Source organism: Apteryx mantelli, chromosome 11 (assembly GCF_036417845.1).
Source record: "Apteryx mantelli isolate bAptMan1 chromosome 11, bAptMan1.hap1, whole genome shotgun sequence".
In the NCBI taxonomy this organism is placed as follows: Eukaryota; Metazoa; Chordata; class Aves; order Apterygiformes; family Apterygidae; genus Apteryx; species Apteryx mantelli.
Genome location: NC_089988.1, coordinates 25,174,950 through 25,185,618, shown reverse-complemented (window position 1 = coordinate 25,185,618; position 10,669 = coordinate 25,174,950).

Genomic DNA, 10,669 nt, shown 5'->3' with positions numbered 1-10,669 from the left:
ACTGGCCTAGCAGGCACTTAGCCACCACTGACCTCACAACCACCAACAGCACCCACGCACCTAGCACTGGCCTAGCAGGCACTGAGCCACCACTGACCTCACAACCACAAACAGCAGCCACGCACCTAGCACTGGCCTAGCAGGCACTGAGCCACCACTGACCTCACAACTGAAAACAGCACCCACGCACCTAGCACTGGCCTAGCAGGCACAGATGCACAAGTGACCTCACAACCACAAACAGCACCCACGCACCTAGCACTGGCCTAGCAGGCACTGAGCCACCACTGACCTCACAACCACAAACAGCAGCCACGCACCTAGCACTGGCCTAGCAGGCACTGAGCCACCACTGACCTCACAATTGAAAACTGCAGCCACGCACCTAGCACTGGCCTAGCAGGCACTGAGCCACCACTGACCTCACAACCACCAAGAGCAGCCACGCACCTAGCACTGGCCTAGCAGGCACTGAGCCACCACTGACCTCACAACCACAAACAGCAGCCACGCACCTAGCACTGGCCTAGCAGGCACTGAGCCACCACTGACCTCACAACCACAAACAGCAGCCACGCACCTAGCACTGGCCTAGCAGGCACTGAGCCACCACTGACCTCACAATTGAAAACAGCAGCCACGCACCTAGCACTGGCCTAGCAGGCACTGAGCCACCACTGAGCTCACAACTGAAAACAGCACCCACGCACCTAGCACTGGCCTAGCAGGCACTGAGACATAAGTGACCTCACAACCACAAACAGCACCCACGCACCTAGCACTGGCCTAGCAGGCACTGATCCACCACTGACCTCACAACCACAAACAGCAGCCACGCACCTAGCACTGGCCTAGCAGGCACTGAGCCACCACTGACCTCACAACCACAAACAGCAGCCACGCACCTAGCACTGGCCTAGCAGGCACTGAGACACAAGTGACCTCACAACCACAAACAGCAGCCACGCACCTAGCACTGGCCTAGCAGGCACTGAGCCACCACTGACCTCACAACCACCAACAGCAGCCACCCACCTAGCACTGGCCTAGCAGGCACTGAGCCACCACTGACCTCACAATTGAAAACAGCAGCCACGCACCTAGCACTGGCCTAGCAGGCACTGAGACACAAGTGACCTCACAACCACAAACAGCAGCCACGCACCTAGCACTGGCCTAGCAGGCACTGAGCCACCACTGACCTCACAACCACAAACAGCAGCCACGCACCTAGCACTGGCCTAGCAGGCACTGAGCCACCACTGACCTCACAACCACAAACAGCAGCCACGCACCTAGCACTGGCCTAGCAGGCACTGAGCCACCACTGACCTCACAACCACAAACAGCAGCCACGCAACTAGCACTGGCCTAGCAGGCACTGAGCCACCACTGACCTCACAACCACAAACAGCAGCCACGCACCTAGCACTGGCCTAGCAGGCACTGAGCCACCACTGACCTCACAATTGAAAACTGCAGCCACGCACCTAGCACTGGCCTAGCAGGCACTGAGCCACCACTGACCTCACAACCACAAACAGCAGCCACGCACCTAGCACTGGCCTAGCAGGCACAGAGGCACAAGTGACCTCACAACCACAAACAGCAGCCACGCACCTAGCATTGGCCTAGCAGGCACTGAGACACAAGTGACCTCGCAACCACCAACAGAAACCACGCACCTAGCACTGGCCTAGCAGGCACTGAGACACAAGTGACCTCGCAATTGAAAAGAGCAGCCACGCACCTAGCACTGGCCTAGCAGGCACTGAGCCACCACTGACCTCACAACCACAACCAGCAGCCACGCACCTAGCACTGGCCTAGCAGGCACTGAGCCACCACTGACCTCACAACCACAAACAGCAGCCACGCACCTAGCACTGGCCTAGCAGGCACTGAGCCACCACTGACCTCACAACCACAAACAGCACCCACGCACCTAGCACTGGCCTAGCAGGCACTTAGCCACCACTGACCTCACAACCACCAACAGCAGCCACGCACCTAGCACTGGCCTAGCAGGCACTGAGCCACCACTGACCTCACAACCACAAACAGCAGCCACGCACCTAGCACTGGCCTAGCAGGCACTGAGCCACCACTGACCTCACAACTGAAAACAGCACCCACGCACCTAGCACTGGCCTAGCAGGCACAGATGCACAAGTGACCTCACAACCACAAACAGCACCCACGCACCTAGCACTGGCCTAGCAGGCACTGAGCCACCACTGACCTCACAACCACAAACAGCAGCCACGCACCTAGCACTGGCCTAGCAGGCACTGAGCCACCACTGACCTCACAATTGAAAACTGCAGCCACGCACCTAGCACTGGCCTAGCAGGCACTGAGCCACCACTGACCTCACAACCACAAACAGCAGCCACGCACCTAGCACTGGCCTAGCAGGCACTGAGCCACCACTGACCTCACAACCACAAACAGCAGCCACGCACCTAGCACTGGCCTAGCAGGCACTGAGCCACCACTGACCTCACAACCACAAACAGCACCCACGCACCTAGCACTGGCCTAGCAGGCACTGAGCCACCACTGACCTCACAACCACAAACAGCAGCCACGCACCTAGCACTGGACTAGCAGGCACTGAGCCACCACTGACCTCACAACCACAAACAGCAGCCACGCACCTAGCACTGGCCTAGCAGGCACTGAGCCACCACTGACCTCACAACCACAAACAGCAGCCACGCACCTAGCACTGGCCTAGCAGGCACTGAGCCACCACTGACCTCACAACCACAAACAGCAGCCACGCACCTAGCACTGGCCTAGCAGGCACTGAGCCACCACTGACCTCACAACCACAAACAGCAGCCACGCACCTAGCACTGGCCTAGCAGGCACTGAGCCACCACTGACCTCACAACCACAAACAGCAGCCACGCACCTAGCACTGGCCTAGCAGGCACTGAGCCACCACTGACCTCACAATTGAAAACTGCAGCCACGCACCTAGCACTGGCCTAGCAGGCACTGAGCCACCACTGACCTCACAACCACAAACAGCAGCCACGCACCTAGCACTGGCCTAGCAGGCACAGAGGCACAAGTGACCTCACAACCACAAACAGCAGCCACGCACCTAGCATTGGCCTAGCAGGCACTGAGACACAAGTGACCTCGCAACCACCAACAGAAACCACGCACCTAGCACTGGCCTAGCAGGCACTGAGACACAAGTGACCTCGCAATTGAAAAGAGCAGCCACGCACCTAGCACTGGCCTAGCAGGCACTGAGCCACCACTGACCTCACAACCACAACCAGCAGCCACGCACCTAGCACTGGCCTAGCAGGCACTGAGCCACCACTGACCTCACAACCACAAACAGCAGCCACGCACCTAGCACTGGCCTAGCAGGCACTGAGCCACCACTGACCTCACAACCACAAACAGCACCCACGCACCTAGCACTGGCCTAGCAGGCACTTAGCCACCACTGACCTCACAACCACCAACAGCAGCCACGCACCTAGCACTGGCCTAGCAGGCACTGAGCCACCACTGACCTCACAACCACAAACAGCAGCCACGCACCTAGCACTGGCCTAGCAGGCACTGAGCCACCACTGACCTCACAACTGAAAACAGCACCCACGCACCTAGCACTGGCCTAGCAGGCACAGATGCACAAGTGACCTCACAACCACAAACAGCACCCACGCACCTAGCACTGGCCTAGCAGGCACTGAGCCACCACTGACCTCACAACCACAAACAGCAGCCACGCACCTAGCACTGGCCTAGCAGGCACTGAGCCACCACTGACCTCACAATTGAAAACTGCAGCCACGCACCTAGCACTGGCCTAGCAGGCACTGAGCCACCACTGACCTCACAACCACCAAGAGCAGCCACGCACCTAGCACTGGCCTAGCAGGCACTGAGCCACCACTGACCTCACAACCACAAACAGCAGCCACGCACCTAGCACTGGCCTAGCAGGCACTGAGCCACCACTGACCTCACAACCACAAACAGCAGCCACGCACCTAGCACTGGCCTAGCAGGCACTGAGCCACCACTGACCTCACAATTGAAAACAGCAGCCACGCACCTAGCACTGGCCTAGCAGGCACTGAGACACCACTGAGCTCACAACTGAAAACAGCACCCACGCACCTAGCACTGGCCTAGCAGGCACTGAGACATAAGTGACCTCACAACCACAAACAGCACCCACGCACCTAGCACTGGCCTAGCAGGCACTGATCCACCACTGACCTCACAACCACAAACAGCAGCCACGCACCTAGCACTGGCCTAGCAGGCACTGAGCCACCACTGACCTCACAACCACAAACAGCAGCCACGCACCTAGCACTGGCCTAGCAGGCACTGAGACACAAGTGACCTCACAACCACAAACAGCAGCCACGCACCTAGCACTGGCCTAGCAGGCACTGAGCCACCACTGACCTCACAACCACCAACAGCAGCCACCCACCTAGCACTGGCCTAGCAGGCACTGAGCCACCACTGACCTCACAATTGAAAACAGCAGCCACGCACCTAGCACTGGCCTAGCAGGCACTGAGACACAAGTGACCTCACAACCACAAACAGCAGCCACGCACCTAGCACTGGCCTAGCAGGCACTGAGCCACCACTGACCTCACAACCACAAACAGCAGCCACCCACCTAGCACTGGCCTAGCAGGCACTGAGCCACCACTGACCTCACAACCACAAACACCACCCACGCACCTAGCACTGGCCTAGCAGGCACTGAGCCACCACTGACCTCACAACCACAAACACAACCACGCACCTAGCACTGGCCTAGCAGGCACTGAGCCACCACTGACATCACAGCCACAAACAGCACCCACGCACCTAGCACTGGCCTAGCAGGCACTGAGACATCACTGACCTCACAACCACAAACAGCAGCCACGCACCTAGCACTGGCCTAGCAGGCACTGAGCCACCACTGACCTCACAACCACAAACAGCAGCCACCCACCTAGCACTGGCCTAGCAGGCACTGAGCCACCACTGACCTCACAACCACCAACAGCAGCCACCCACCTAGCACTGGCCTAGCAGGCACTGAGCCACCACTGACCTCACAACCACCAACAGCAGCCACCCACCTAGCACTGGCCTAGCAGGCACTGAGCCACCACTGACCTCACAACCACAAACAGCAGCCACGCACCTAGCACTGGCCTAGCAGGCACTGAGCCACCACTGACCTCACAACCACCAACAGCAGCCACGCACCTAGCACTGGCCTAGCAGGCACTGAGCCACCACTGACCTCACAACCACCAACAGCAGCCACGCACCTAGCACTGGCCTAGCAGGCACTGAGCCACCACTGACCTCACAACCACAAACAGCAGCCACGCACCTAGCACTGGCCTAGCAGGCACTGAGCCACCACTGACCTCACAACCACAAACAGCAGCCACGCACCTAGCACTGGCCTAGCAGGCACTGAGCCACCACTGACCTCACAATTGAAAACAGCAGCCACGCACCTAGCACTGGCCTAGCAGGCACTGAGACACCACTGAGCTCACAACTGAAAACAGCACCCACGCACCTAGCACTGGCCTAGCAGGCACTGAGACATAAGTGACCTCACAACCACAAACAGCACCCACGCACCTAGCACTGGCCTAGCAGGCACTGATCCACCACTGACCTCACAACCACAAACAGCAGCCACGCACCTAGCACTGGCCTAGCAGGCACTGAGCCACCACTGACCTCACAACCACAAACAGCAGCCACGCACCTAGCACTGGCCTAGCAGGCACTGAGACACAAGTGACCTCACAACCACAAACAGCAGCCACGCACCTAGCACTGGCCTAGCAGGCACTGAGCCACCACTGACCTCACAACCACCAACAGCAGCCACCCACCTAGCACTGGCCTAGCAGGCACTGAGCCACCACTGACCTCACAATTGAAAACAGCAGCCACGCACCTAGCACTGGCCTAGCAGGCACTGAGACACAAGTGACCTCACAACCACAAACAGCAGCCACGCACCTAGCACTGGCCTAGCAGGCACTGAGCCACCACTGACCTCACAACCACAAACAGCAGCCACCCACCTAGCACTGGCCTAGCAGGCACTGAGCCACCACTGACCTCACAACCACAAACACCACCCACGCACCTAGCACTGGCCTAGCAGGCACTGAGCCACTACTGACCTCACAACCACAAACACAACCACGCACCTAGCACTGGCCTAGCAGGCACTGAGCCACCACTGACATCACAGCCACAAACAGCACCCACGCACCTAGCACTGGCCTAGCAGGCACTGAGACATCACTGACCTCACAACCACAAACAGCAGCCACGCACCTAGCACTGGCCTAGCAGGCACTGAGCCACCACTGACCTCACAACCACAAACAGCAGCCACCCACCTAGCACTGGCCTAGCAGGCACTGAGCCACCACTGACCTCACAACCACCAACAGCAGCCACCCACCTAGCACTGGCCTAGCAGGCACTGAGCCACCACTGACCTCACAACCACCAACAGCAGCCACCCACCTAGCACTGGCCTAGCAGGCACTGAGCCACCACTGACCTCACAATTGAAAACAGCAGCCACGCACCTAGCACTGGCCTAGCAGGCACTGAGACACCACTGACCTCACAACCACCAACAGCAGCCACGCACCTAGCACTGGCCTAGCAGGCACTGAGCCACCACTGACCTCACAACCACAAACAGCAGCCACGCACCTAGCACTGGCCTAGCAGGCACTGAGCCACCACTGACCTCACAACCACAAACAGCATCCACGCACCTAGCACTGGCCTAGCAGGCACTGAGCCACCACTGACCTCACAATTGAAAACAGCAGCCACGCACCTAGCACTGGCCTAGCAGGCACTGAGCCACCACTGAGCTCACAACTGAAAACAGCACCCACGCACCTAGCACTGGCCTAGCAGGCACTGAGACATAAGTGACCTCACAACCACAAACAGCACCCACGCACCTAGCACTGGCCTAGCAGGCACTGATCCACCACTGACCTCACAACCACAAACAGCAGCCACGCACCTAGCACTGGCCTAGCAGGCACTGAGCCACCACTGACCTCACAACCACAAACAGCACCCACGCACCTAGCACTGGCCTAGCAGGCACTTAGCCACCACTGACCTCACAACCACCAACAGCAGCCACGCACCTAGCACTGGCCTAGCAGGCACTGAGCCACCACTGACCTCACAACCACCAACAGCAGCCACGCACCTAGCACTGGCCTAGCAGGCACTGAGCCACCACTGACCTCACAACTGAAAACAGCAACCACGCACCTAGCACTGGCCTAGCAGGCACAGATGCACAAGTGACCTCACAACCACAAACAGCACCCACGCACCTAGCACTGGCCTAGCAGGCACTGAGCCACCACTGACCTCACAACCACAAACAGCAGCCACCCACCTAGCACTGGCCTAGCAGGCACTGAGACACCACTGACCTCACAACCACCAACAGCAGCCACGCACCTAGCACTGGCCTAGCAGGCACTGAGCCACCACTGACCTCACAATTGAAAACAGCAGCCACGCACCTAGCACTGGCCTAGCAGGCACTGAGACACAAGTGACCTCACAACCACAAACAGCAGCCACGCACCTAGCACTGGCCTAGCAGGCACTGAGCCACCACTGACCTCACAATTGAAAACAGCACCCACGCACCTAGCACTGGCCTAGCAGGCACTGAGCCACCACTGACCTCACAACCACCAACAGCAGCCACGCACCTAGCACTGGCCTAGCAGGCATTGAGACACCACTGACCTCACAACCACCAACAGCACCCACGCACCTAGCACTGGCCTAGCAGGCACTGAGACACAAGTGACCTCACAACCACAAACAGCAGCCACGCACCTAGCACTGGCCTAGCAGGCACTGAGCCACCACTGACCTCACAACCACAAACAGCACCCACGCACCTAGCACTGGCCTAGCAGGCACTGAGACACCACTGACCTCACAACCACAACCACCACCCACGCACCTAGCACTGGCCTAGCAGGCACTGAGCCACCACTGACCTCACAACTGAAAACAGCAACCACGCACCTAGCACTGGCCTAGCAGGCACAGAGACACAAGTGACCTCACAACCACAAACACAACCACGCACCTAGCACTGGCCTAGCAGGCACTGAGCCACCACTGACATCACAGCCACAAACAGCACCCACGCACCTAGCACTGGCCTAGCAGGCACTGAGCCACCACTGACCTCACAACCACAAACAGCAGCCACCCACCTAGCACTGGCCTAGCAGGCACTGAGCCACCACTGACCTCACAACCACAAACACCACCCACGCACCTAGCACTGGCCTAGCAGGCACTGAGCCACCACTGACCTCACAACCACAAACAGCACCCACGCACCTAGCACTGGCCTAGCAGGCAATGAGCCACCACTGACCTCACAACCACAAACAGCAGCCACCCACCTAGCACTGGCCTAGCAGGCACTGAGGCACAAGTGACCTCACAACTGAAAACAGCACCCACGCACCTAGCACTGGCCTAGCAGGCACTGAGCCACCACCGACCTCACAATTGAAAACAGCAGCCACGCACCTAGCACTGGCCTAGCAGGCACTGAGCCACCACTGACCTCACAACCACAAACAGCAGCCACGCACCTAGCACTGGCCTAGCAGGCACTGAGACACCACTGACCTCACAACCACCAACAGCAGCCACGCACCTAGCACTGGCCTAGCAGGCACTGAGCCACCACTGACCTCACAATTGAAAACAGCACCCACGCACCTAGCACTGGCCTAGCAGGCACTGAGCCACCACTGACCTCACAACCACAAACAGCACCCACGCACCTAGCACTGGCCTAGCAGGCACTGAGACACAAGTGACCTAACAACCACAAACAGCAGCCACGCACCTAGCACTGGCCTAGCAGGCACTGAGCCACCACTGACCTCACAACCACAAACAGCAGCCACCCACCTAGCACTGGCCTAGCAGGCACTGAGACACCACTGACCTCACAACCACAAACACCACCCACGCACCTAGCACTGGCCTAGCAGGCACTGAGCCACCACTGACCTCACAACTGAAAACAGCAACCACGCACCTAGCACTGGCCTAGCAGGCACAGAGACACAAGTGACCTCACAACCACAAACACAACCACGCACCTAGCACTGGCCAAGCAGGCACTGAGCCACCACTGACATCACAGCCACAAACAGCACCCACGCACCTAGCACTGGCCTAGCAGGCACTGAGACACCACTGACCTCACAACCACAAACAGCAGCCACGCACCTAGCACTGGCCTAGCAGGCACTGAGCCACCACTGACCTCACAACCACAAACAGCACCCACGCACCTAGCACTGGCCTAGCAGGCACTGAGCCACCACTGACCTCACAACCACAAACAGCAGCCACGCACCTAGCACTGGCCTAGCAGGCACTGAGACACAAGTGACCTCACAATTGAAAACAGCAGCCACGCACCTAGCACTGGCCTAGCAGGCGCTGAGCCACCACTGACCTCACAACCACAAACAGCAGCCACGCACCTAGCACTGGCCTAGCAGGCACTGAGCCACCACTGACCTCACAACCACAAACAGCACCCACGCACCTAGCACTGGCCTAGCAGGCACTGAGCCACCACTGACCTCACAATTGAAAACAGCAGCCACGCACCTAGCACTGGCCTAGCAGGCACTGAGCCACCACTGAGCTCACAACTGAAAACAGCACCCACGCACCTAGCACTGGCCTAGCAGGCACTGAGACATAAGTGACCTCACAACCACAAACAGCACCCACGCACCTAGCACTGGCCTAGCAGGCACTGATCCACCACTGACCTCACAACCACAAACAGCAGCCACGCACCTAGCACTGGCCTAGCAGGCACTGAGCCACCACTGACCTCACAACCACAAACAGCACCCACGCACCTAGCACTGGCCTAGCAGGCACTTAGCCACCACTGACCTCACAACCACAAACAGCAGCCACGCACCTAGCACTGGCCTAGCAGGCACTGAGCCACCACTGACCTCACAACCACCAACAGCAGCCACGCACCTAGCACTGGCCTAGCAGGCACTGAGCCACCACTGACCTCACAACTGAAAACAGCAACCACGCACCTAGCACTGGCCTAGCAGGCACAGATGCACAAGTGACCTCACAACCACAAACAGCACCCACGCACCTAGCACTGGCCTAGCAGGCACTGAGCCACCACTGACCTCACAACCACAAACAGCAGCCACCCACCTAGCACTGGCCTAGCAGGCACTGAGACACCACTGACCTCACAACCACCAACAGCACCCACGCACCTAGCACTGGCCTAGCAGGCACTGAGCCACCACTGACCTCACAATTGAAAACAGCAGCCACGCACCTAGCACTGGCCTAGCAGGCACTGAGCCACAAGTGACCTCACAACCACCAACAGCAGCCACGCACCTAGCACTGGCCTAGCAGGCACTGAGCCACAAGTGACCTCGCAACCACAAACAGCAGCCACGCACCTAGCACTGGCCTAGCAGGCACTGAGCCACCACTGACCTCACAATTGAAAACAGCAGCCACGCACCTAGCACTGGCCTAGCAG